We start from the raw sequence: 11,875 nt of genomic DNA on the forward strand, positions 1-11,875 counted from the left end.
GAATCTTTGGTCAAACTTTATCCACAGAGGGCAAGATGTCGCCATTGGAAGTCTCTATTTCTTATTCCAAATTTGCCCTGCACATTTCTACAGTTCTGTCTACAAAGAATAAACTTGAATGAGATGGCTTGGGAACTTTTCTTGGTGGATCTTGTGAGTTTTTGCATACCTGAGGATTTTGGGTGAAGGTATGAACCCATGCTTTGCAAACAGCCTTCTGGTCTTCTGAAGTGGTGGAACTGGGACTATTTTAATGGAATTTCAATTTTTAGGTCAAAGTGCTAATTCTAATAAAGACAAATCAGCTTGATTGTTCTTCTGGTCACAAGCTAGAGATTTCATTTTGAGCTTTCGTTCATTTGCTAAAAACAATTTTTGATAAGAGAGTAAAATAAAAATCTAGTAGAAAGAATAAATTTGGAAGAAGGGAGTTAGCACTTTCAGAATCCAGGTGTAGGTTGTGAAACAGGATTTAATGGAAAGAAGATACTTGAATCAGAGAGTTACCAATTCAATTCAAGGACTCTAGGCTTTGGGTTGGATAGTAATATATCAAAATAAAAATTTCCAAAATAAAATAACTAATAATAATACATACTTCATTTAATTTGTAGAGATCAAATATATTCTTTATGCAAAATAACTTCTGTAAAATGTTGTTTACTTTACTTTACTCAAGGTAATTTTTTTCAATTCTGCCAAACTCCTAAAAATTATTTTTTATGGGTCTTACTTTTTAAACATATAATTAATTTTAATTAGGTTTTTCACTTTATATTTATTATAAACATTTTATTTATGTTTTCCCATGTTAAAATTCTTACTTTTACTGTTTGTATGTTAAATTAGAATGTGAGAACAGAACATAAAACAGTAGATATTTTGGGAAAACATGTTTTAGTTTGATGATGAGATGTTGATTAAGATTGACCTGAACAGTCTTTTTAAAGCTTACACTTAATACTTAATGAAAAATAGGTCTACCGTATGTTGTTCTTCTACTGTGACATTTTTGTGTGTGATCTGTGAAAACTTATGAAGTCATGAGATTTTAATCTTAAATCTGAAAGACATTTGAGGAAACATTTTGCCGAACCCTCAATTTATAGGTCAAGAACCCAACGCCCCATATGCATATTGTCTGTTGTCCACATTTTAAGATAAAATATGTAGTATGATGTATACTTATGTATAAATCGCATAGGTAGTACTCTAGAAGACATTGTGCAACATGTTAGTTAAGTAGAAGTCTAACACCTGAGACACTCTTCCCCACTTCTCCCTTGCGTTCTTTAAATAAACAAAAAACTCCTCTTATTTAAGATTACTGCTCAATTGTCCTTCCTTAGAGAAGTTGTCCCTGAACCTCCAATCTGTGTCTAATCCCCACGAGGCTTTATAGAATGGAACACACATGGAACTTCTTCAGTTTCCACCTTTTTTTTTTTACTATGCCAAGAACACTTAGCATGAGATCAGCCCTCCTAGAAAATATTGATGTGTGCAATATATAATTGTTTACTATAGGTACAGTGTTGCACAGATACTTGACTGAAGCATTATGCAACTGACTGTAATCTCACCTTTGCATGCATGTCTGTATCCCCGCTAGACCATACTTCAACAGGACAAGAGCACTGCCAGATGTTTCTCCCCTTTGAGTTCCCAGTGCTGAATACAAATATTGGCTCACTGTATGTGCTTTATAAATATGCATTGAATTAATCATAAATAAACAAATGCAATCAATGCCCTTTTGAAAATATTCTAAAAATTCTAGAATATCCAGAGAAATTTTTCTGACATTTGTCATCTTTGTGGTCTTCAGAATAATGTCAGTTGCCAGTGAATTCCTAATTATAAATATTTCTGGAAGAATACTGAAATTTCCATTCTGCCTATATTATGGAGCAACTGTATATGTGTGCATGTGTGTGTGTTAATATAGAGATAGAAAGGGGGAGGGGAGGAGGGAGAGTGAGAGAGAAAGGCAGAGAGAGAGAAGAAACAGGAGAAGAAGGAAGAGAAAGAGGAGGAGAAGAAAGAGAGGGAGGGAGAGAAACAAAGTCTTAAAAAGCAGAAATTAACTTGTAAAGAGGATAAATTCAATAAAAGAAAAAACAAATATCATTTGTGATGAAATCCTAATACTAAACACATTAGAAACTTCAAGTATGGGGAATATGTGGACTTGAGTCATTTTAGCCTCACACATAAACCTATAATATATATGATAAAGAGTGTGGTAATACTGCTTTTCCAAATGTGGAATAACAGTCACAATGATATTTTTTAGAAATTTACTTTGTAATGCATATCCTTTCTCTCATTCAAATCTCTATTCTGATTAACCCAATTTTAAACCACTAAAGTGAGGTTAATAATAACTCATGTCTTGCTTGTTTATATAGTTATGTATCTTGCTCAAATGTATACATGTTAAATTATTTAACCTTTACAAAATCTTATGATGTTGGTATACTTATTTCCATTATCTTGAAATTAGGAATGGAGTTTTAGCGAGGCAAATGTAGCCTAATGTCCCAAAACGACTTGTTGCTTACCCCGAATTTCTTCTCTGCCTCCTCCTCACCTACTGGGAAATATGCGATGGCAACAGGGAAACCAGCCTCCATAAATCCAGAAACACAAGCTATATTTTGAGGATGGCACAGACCCTGCACAAGCCTAGATCCTTGGATAACCTTGAAGAGTGGAAAAATTACCCACATTGACCAACCACCTAATTTGGGGCTGTTACATCTAAGGGAAAGAAATCTTGATCTTATTTAAGCCACTGTAATTAAGAGGGAATTTAGTATAGAGCATTACCCCTTGCTGGAACAAAATGAACAAGCAAATAAACAGCCTCCACAAAACATCACTTCTCCCCAGTATTTTGGGGATGGCCAAAAAAAAAAAAAAAAAAAAAAATCCTTGAGCCAGAGAGAACTGAACTAACATTTGAAATAAAAGAAAATCCTAATAAACAACATCATGGTTTTGGTACAATCGCAAAATCCTGGCTTATCCCTTTTTTCAAGAAGAAACAGACACTCTGTTGAATGTTCCATGTCTCAGAATCAAATTTTGCCATCACACGAACAGATCCATCTGTTGAGAGAGATTGAAATGGACCAGATCATGAGACTTGTGGACGAAATATCAATTTTTTTATTTTATGCTGAGAAATCATTGTCACACAATCAGAGACACTCAAGTTGATGTAACCAATTTATTTTCTTCATATAGTCAAGGCAAACAGGGGGCCAAATTGTAATCAGAAGCTATTGCACCATTTTATGAGAACTGGATATACGGAAAGTCCATATAATCAGCCCCCTGAGTCCCTATAGGCAGAGGTACTTGGGCAGCCAAATCTTCATCAGAGATTGCTTCATGAGCAGGGACTCAGATGTAAGGAGACTGATGACCAAATGTCACATGGTGCGTCTCACAACTGTGATTCTCTTGGCAATGGGAGCAGCAAGGCTATCGCAGAATTTTAACAAAGTTTAGTGTCACAAGGCTAATCCACCTGCATTTCCAGATTTGGAATGGCTTTATCATGAGGATCAGAAAAATTCAAAATCAAAACCAAGGCTAAGGATTCTCCAGCACCACTACACTGTCTGTTGCCAACTCATTTTTTTTGCTTCCTTTTTCTATGATTCCTCTTCTAATCCACCTTCTCAATTTTCACTCTATTACTCCATTACTTTGAACTAACTTGCCACACTTCTGCCCCAGTCAGCTGAGTTGATTTACCATTTAGTTCCCAAAGGGCAATCTTATTTCAATTATTCCTGCATGGAGACCCATAATTTAGAGCTTCCAGGTACTAACAATAAAAGAAACTTTTTTAGAAGTTTATTTTCAGAAGAGAAACATTACAGTCGAGTACTACAGATCACCAGAATTTATTGCTCCTTCTTTACCCTGCTCTGAGATTTAACTATCTTTTTAGCTTTCTTATATGGCATTTGACCATATATTGATTTATAATTTGGTAATTATTAGACCTTTGTAAATCAAACTTCAGTTTGCAAGTGACTAAGGGGAATAGCTATTTGTGATTTATCATTGCACTCCATCAATCAGGACAATGTCTTACAAAGCTTAATTAATATTTGAATAATTGATTTACTGTAAAAAGTTAAGGAGAACAGTGGAGATGAAAAGTGCGCTAAGTTCTTTCTGTTCATATTCCATAACTAGGGCAGCCTGGCAAATATGATGACAATATTCCTTAGGTACACATCACATTATACACAACACTGAATTCTTCAGAGGATAATAAAAAATCATACTGGTGTGTTTCAAATTTCCTGAAAAGTCAGGGCAGTGGTAGAAGGTGCAGATTTTTTCACATTTGACAGCAAATTAAATAGACTTTTACATGCACTTATTAGAAATGCTCAGTGGGCATGACAGAAACCCCTATGCCTGGGCACCACTCAAACAGTGAAGTCTGAAGTTCTGGAGATGGAGGTCAAGCATCAGTTTTTGCTTTTTTTAGTTTACCCAAATGCGCTGCCATGTTTGAGAACCACTGAGTAGGCCCATTAAGTCACTCTAATGTCATGTTTTCTTTTCGTACTAAAAAAGGCCGCCAAGATATTTCTGCAAATAAATGCAGACTCTCCATCAGGAAAACACTCATTCTCCCGACTTCCTGACTTTAATGGAAGGCATTTTCCCACCATATTAGGTTGATTTATTGTTTCATTTCTATTTCCTTTGGTAGATTCTAAACTCCATGAGGCCAGGATTAAGTTATTTGTCTTGTTTATTATTATTTCCCACAGGAAAAAAAAAATCCCACAGTGGCTGAGGTCTATTACTCACCCAATACACATTTGTTGAGCGAGTCAATGAACTTAGAGTTTAAGAAAATCTGTAACAAACTATTTTATCCACTTAAAATATGATGTGGAAAGTGCAATAAAAGGTAATACATTTTTGTACCAGTAGACAATATTTTTATTAGATAAAATACTTCCATGGGAGTCTAGGAATATAAGTTTACATGATGAACAACTTTGATTTCTCATAAAATTATCATACTAGGTCATTAAATTTTATTGCAGGCCAAGAATCTAAGTGGAAATGAACTGCCTTTAATCTTCTAGTCTTTAAAACACTGACTGTCAGAGTAGCTGGAATAAGCAAAAGAATTTCAGACAGTGGGGGATACTATCAAATACATTTTCTCTACAGGAAACAGGCGAGTGGATTTGGGAACTTCGGCAGGAAGCGACAAGGAACGTTTTGCCACCACATGAGCACTGGGGACGAGGACTTGGGGCCAATGCTTGCCTGATATTCACATGGGTTGCCTTCAAAGGGAGGAGGAATGGCCTTTCCCACAGCTGAATTCCAGATGTCTCCAAAGGCTCACATTTTACTCTCACTGATGTCAACTGTCTCCTGACTCCTTTCGCTAATTATTACAGATTGGGCATTGTAAGCTCCTGTCATCTCAGGCCACAACTCTCACCGCTCTGGGTGCACGGTGCCAGTCTGATCTCTGTCTCATTGCTTAATAAAAACAATAGTAAAATAATTATAGCTGCCATGTAATGAGTGCCTGCTGCTTGGCATGTCTTTGCACAGAGTATCTATTGTAATCATCACCGCAAACCTAGCAATGGTTCTTCTTTTCATTTTTTTTCTTATTGAACTTATTGGGTGGCACTGGTCAACAAAATTATACAGGTTCCAGGTGCACAATTCCACAACACATCATCTGTACATGGCACTGTGTGTTCACTGCCCCAAGTCAAGTCTCCACACATCACCGTTTATCCCCCTACACCCTCCTCCACCTCCCCCACCCCAGCACCAGTTACCACGATCTACATTTTACAGAGGAAGACACCAAGAACCAGGAAGTACTAAGGAGGTTGTTTGTGTTCACAAAGTTAGTAAACAGTTTCACAGGGATTCAAACAAAGGGTTTTCTTATAACAGTGATTCCTGCAAAACCTAAGGGCGAAATGCTTAAAAAAATGAAGGTCAAGATTCAGTGTGAGCATGTTAATTTCAGATTTTAATTTTTCAACCCCTTGGGCTACCAGTGTCTGAGCAAGAGCTCCACTCAAATCAGTCTTTGGACAAATGAAATGTCTAATTAACTGAACAATCAACCCACAAATAAATGAATTGTCAGTTTGATCTTTGTAGGGTCAAAACATATGGTTTATTAACAGCATAACCATCATTTTATTGGTCTTAGCACTGTAGTTGATATACAATTATTAAATGAACTAGAACTAAAATGCCTTTTGTGCCTCCTATATATTATTTGGTCTGCTTTATATTACTTCAGAGATTTGATAGTTAAAAAATATATTTATCTTGTCCAGCCAAAAACATGTTTCTAACCTACTATCTAACAAAGTTTTCAGACATAAGAGGCAGGGAGATAGCCAATTCAAGCCTTCTTCCAGATGTTTGGGTTTTGAGACAGCCAGTGTTATGTGCCAGCTGGAATGTAACTAGATTTGGAAAAGGTTGATTTCCACCATGAAACTTGAATAAGTCATTACTTTAGCCTTCAAGACGAAATCCTTGATAGAGATCTAATCCTAAAACTCTAGAGGAAAAAAGAGTGCTTCTCCTAAAAGGAGGATGTAGTACACTGGAGGTCTGATTGCTCATAGCGATTCTGAAGGATTGATTAGTGTGAGACAGAAAATCCCTTATGATATAATGAGCCTTTAACCACTGATCGACAATGGTCATTTTCATTACTGCATTATCCACACTGTAAGTCTCTGCTTGGCTTCTTTCCCTTGCTTACCACTGCTTTTCCAAACCAGAACAATTCAGCCTGACAGGCTTGACCTGGTCCTAGTCCTTAGGGATTTTCTATTATCAAGACAGAAGGGATAAAACCAGTTCCCCTGGGACTCCACCTCGAATTTTGATTGCTACCCAGTTCTACCTTATTTCTGAGACGTGGGCCACATTTGAACCACATTATTTTGTAACAGATCTCAGTTTTGGTCCTTGTGTTTACCTTTATATTTGGGGTACCATGTCTCGAAAACTGGGGTCTGGATTAATTCTTTTCAAGCCTGTTGCCAGGAACTAAAATTCTGGCCTTGGTTCCTCACTAATATACCTGAGACATCTTGATCCAATTGCAGATTTCCCCAGATACCTACCAACTATCTAGATTCTTGACTACCACTTGCTCTGAATTCCATCCCCTCAATAAGCCTCAAAATCCAACTTCCTCCGACTCCTATCTCAGAATGAATGTTTCCTGATAACCATTTGGTCCCTAATTCTTTGCTTTTGGTATTATGTAGTGGACTGGACTTACTCCTTATGTCTCTGGCTGCTCTATTTTCTGCTCGCCCTTCTCCTAGAATCCTTCTGTTTGCCCCCTCCCAGTACATCACGGACATTAAACAGATGAGTAACACACAGGATCTCATAAATCCTAAGTGCTAAATATTCAGACAGATATCTCATTCTGGTCAGTGTGTGGGGTTGCATAACTCCACATGCCATAACGCATTGCTGGCACATTTTCTTGAAGGAACTATTCTTCTTCCCGGAAATAATCACAACCAGGAGCATTAAATTTTGCAACACCCTGGGAAACCACTTGAATTATTCCATGAGAGTGAGAAAGATATCAAGTGTCAGTCCTGGAAACAACTTTTGTTAGAATAATAAAATTAACATTTTTACTGTCTTGATCACAGCAATATTTTTTGCATATTTAAAAAATACATAGGCTTATATTGTTTTATATATTTAAGTATTTAGTGTTTAAGTTTTCCAATTCGAATTGTGAGGCTATATGAACAATGGGAGTGCTTACTTCTCTGAAGGTTTTTAAAATTAGGACGGATCCTCACTATTTGGGATTTAGTTCAAAAGCAAAATATACCCAAATTTCTGGCCTTACTGCAAGCCTTATATCTTTAGATTGCATTCTGGCAGTATTCATTTTGGCTCCTGAAGGTTTATTTTACAGATAGCATTTATCATTAAAATAAAAATTTTGAGAATCATAAGTAAATATATATACATAGATAGATAGAAAGACACACATAGTATATGTGTGTGTAGTCACATAACATGGTACAAAGTATACCTACATACATTATTTCATTAAAACACTCAAAATACAGTATAAACTAAATATTATTTTTATTTTATAGATATAGAAGCAGAAATATGCATACATTTTTTGTGACAAAGACAGAGAGGGACAGACAGACAGGAAGGGAGAGAGATGAGAAGCATCAATTCTTTGTTGCATCACCTGTTCATTGATTGCTTTCTCATATGTGCCTTGATGGGGTGGGGAGAGGGCTACAGTAGAGCGAGTGGCCCCTTGCCCAAGTGAGCGACCTTGGACTTCAAACCAGTGACTTTGGGCTCAAGCCAGCAACCTTTGGGCTTAAGCCGGCGACCATAGGGTCATGTTTATGATCCCACACTCAAGCCAGTGACCCCATGCTCAAGCTGGTGAGCTCACACTCAAGTCAGATGAGCCCACGCTCAAGCCTGCAACCTTGGGGTTTTGAACTTGGGTCTTTTGTATCCCAATTTGACACTCTATCCACTGCACTACTGCCTGGTCAGGCTAGAAACAGAAATCTTAAGTGACTTGACTAAGACCTCTAGGAAAACCAGGAGTTGCATTTCAGTCCTGTGGTTCCAAATCTTCCATTATTCCACCAGCTTCCATTTACCTCCCTAATGGCCTCAGTCTCGACTCCTCCTAGTGTTGATCACCAGTACAAAGTACATTAAACTTCTAAATGCCTTCTCTGAAAGGAAGACACAGACCAAAATTTTCAACAAAGCACCCAGTCTGGTAACTTATTTTCTGTTTTACCTTTACCTATTCTTGAGAAATATTATTGACTTCTCTGATAACCTGGAATGGAAAATTCTATTATTTCAATACCCTTCCCTAGAATAAGAGAGGGATGAGGTAGGATTATCAAACATCTGTCCTTAAAGATGAAGCATTGATATTTCATTCCTTTATTCAGTTAGTCATTCAATCAACATATTTTTGGTCGGGCATTTATTACCTATCAGGCTGTGATACAAAATAAGAGTACAAAGATAAAAAAAAGACAATGTTCACTCTGAGCTCACTTACAGGTTAGTGGGGAAAACTAGAAATGCTTTCAATGATGGTACCCACAAAATGTTAGGGCACTTCACAAAGAGAGCACCTTGCTCTATTTTTTGGAATCATAAAAAGCATCATTGAGTAAAAAGTCACTTAAAGAAGGCAAAAGAGAAAAATACAAATTTGTTAAGTGAAGAATTCAGATTGAAAGAAGTCTTTTCATTAAGGCTTAAAACAAGGAAATTGTTGTAGTAATATAATGTTATAGTAATTAAATATATAGAAATATAAAAAATATGGAAGATATATAAAAGTAATTAAAATATAACATTAAAAATAATTAAGGAAATTAAGTAAAGTTATGCCATCTGTATAGAAATTAATATAGTGGGCGCAAATGTGATAAACAGACTCTGACTTTCGAGTAGGGCCCAGTTAGTATGTGTGTGAAGTTATACATAGATAAGAAGTGGCTTGGTGTCATAACTTTGTAAGTTCATGTAAATAAGAACATCTTAAAAAGTGGTTTGACGTAAACATTTCAGTAGATTAAAATAAAAGGGGTTCCCTGCTAGGAACCCCCCAAAAAGTGGTTTGAGGTGATAATCCTGTTGATTGACACCTGTTGGAAGGCATAGGCCAGAAAAGATACTAAAGCTGAGGGGCCCTGTGCTGCACTAGTCGCCCAGACTCCAACGTGAACATGAACTGTCTCCACACCGCTCTGAGCTCTGACCAAAGACAGCCAAGAGGAGCATGCTGATGGGGCCCCCCTTAAGCTGTACCCAGGCACGCCAAAAGGATTTGTGAACAATAAATTGCCTGTGTGATTATTGCAACTAACTCTGTGTATGTTGGTCTCGTGCTTTTCCTCCGGTGGCAGTTAGTGTCGGCACTTATCAGTAGCATCCTCATATAGCCTCAAGAGTAGTCTAGAAAAGGCTGCCAGCCCTGCTGATAAGCAGGAGTGTCCCACTACATGGGGAAGTCAAATCAGGGACACCTGATCAACATAGAGCAGGGGTCCCCAAACTACAGCCCGCGGGCCTGCATGCAGCCCCCTCAGGCCATTTATCTGGCCCCCGCCACACTTCCGGAAGGGGCATCTCTTTCATTGATGGTCAGTGAGAGGAGTACTGTATGTGGCAGCGCCGCAAAGCGCTGCGTCTCTCCTGTACAGTACTACTTCCGGTGACGCGTGACTCACGCATCATGGCTCCGGAAGCGCGTCATATCACTTGATACGGCTAGCAGTGACAAATATGGAACCAGACATTGACCATCTCATTAGCCAAAAGCAGGCCCATAGTTCCCATTGAAATACTGGTCAGTTTGTTGATTTAAATTTACTTGTTCTTTATTTTAAATATTGTATTTGTTCCCATTTTGTTTTTTTACTTTAAAATAAGATATGTGCAGTATGCATAGGGATTTGTTCATAGTGTTTTTTTTATAGTCTGGCCCTCCAACAGTCTGTGGGACAGTGAACTGGCCCCCTGTGTAAAAAGTTTGGGGACCCCTGACGTAGAGCTTGGGCTCTACTGGGACATAAATAATAAAAAGTATTGTGGAACTGTTGTGTTGTGGAGAAAGAGAACTACCCATGTGTCTAGAGTTCATTTAAAATCATAATAGAGAATAAGGGGGTGGGGGTAGGGGGAGATATATTCAGTGGGACACTTGAATTTATGTAAACACAAATTAAAATCATAAATAATAATAAGTAAAAAGACAAGGATCAAGTCTTAATCAAAACACCCAGTGAAGGTTTTCAGAGCTCCATTGTATAAATAAAATCATAAGAAGAAGAATCACAGATGTCTTCCAGAAAATTTTCTCCTTACTCCACAGCAATGAGAAGCCCTCTAAGATTTGTAAATGGTAGGATTAGAGGAGACCCTGAAATCTCCTGGCTAACTCCCTGAATTTGATTCTCCTTAAAAATAGAACCTAAAACAAGGATTTTCATACCAGGGATTTATCTAAAGCATAATGTCAGGAATCAAAGGAAGGAACTCCAGAAGGGAGACGGGGAAAGAAGAAAAACCAGTAAGGGATGCAGAAATGAGTGGGTTATATATGACAGCGGAGGCTCCGTTAGCCTTGGGATACACTCAGAGATGCTGAATCGAGTGTGGTCCCACCAACTGTGTGGAATCTGGGGCGGTTTCCCACACACTCTCCTCTTTATCCTCAGGATACATCTTCGTGCGTTAACTGCCCAGCACTTGGGCTTGATCTGAACTAGGAACCCTCGCTTCAGGAAAGGTCTTCAGGTGGAAAGACAGGAGAAATATTGGCTTTGTTGGGGAGCCATGTGTAGGCGACCTCTTAGGTGGACCTAGTTTGAGAGGATTAGAAAATATGATCTCCCCCCCTGCCCTTCAAAGTGTGAAACTAGCTTATTCTATCTGGGAGGCATCGCTGAAGACCCCCTGGAGGAAGCTGTGCATTTTAAATCATTAGGGTTTATCCTTTGTCCTATCTTCAGTGAGTCTGCCTCCATGGTAAATCCGAAACATGCCCGAACTGTATCCTGCGGCCTGCTGAGAGGCTTGGCTTTTAAAAGCCAGGGTATCCTAATTGCAGTCAACAGGCTGCTTTGGAATGCCTATGGGGCTTGGGAAAGCACACCGCCTGCTTGTTATTTGTCTTCTCTGGGCTATACAGTATCAAGAAACAAGGCCCACCTTCCAAGGCTTCCATCTCTTTTGTTGCTCCAGATTGCAAATGACATCTTTGTGTGGGATGCATTAAGGTCCT

At 38.1% G+C, this 11,875-nt stretch overlaps 1 pseudogene; it reads right to left on the reverse strand.

Moving 5' to 3' along the window:
- LOC136398583 (metalloendopeptidase OMA1, mitochondrial pseudogene) overlaps positions 1-10,326 on the reverse strand; it is a 28,784-nt pseudogene extending 18,458 nt beyond the window's left edge.
- Positions 10,327-11,875: the final 1,549 nt, after the last annotated feature.

The sequence above is a fragment of the Saccopteryx leptura genome, chromosome 3 (assembly GCF_036850995.1).
Source record: "Saccopteryx leptura isolate mSacLep1 chromosome 3, mSacLep1_pri_phased_curated, whole genome shotgun sequence".
In the NCBI taxonomy this organism is placed as follows: Eukaryota; Metazoa; Chordata; class Mammalia; order Chiroptera; family Emballonuridae; genus Saccopteryx; species Saccopteryx leptura.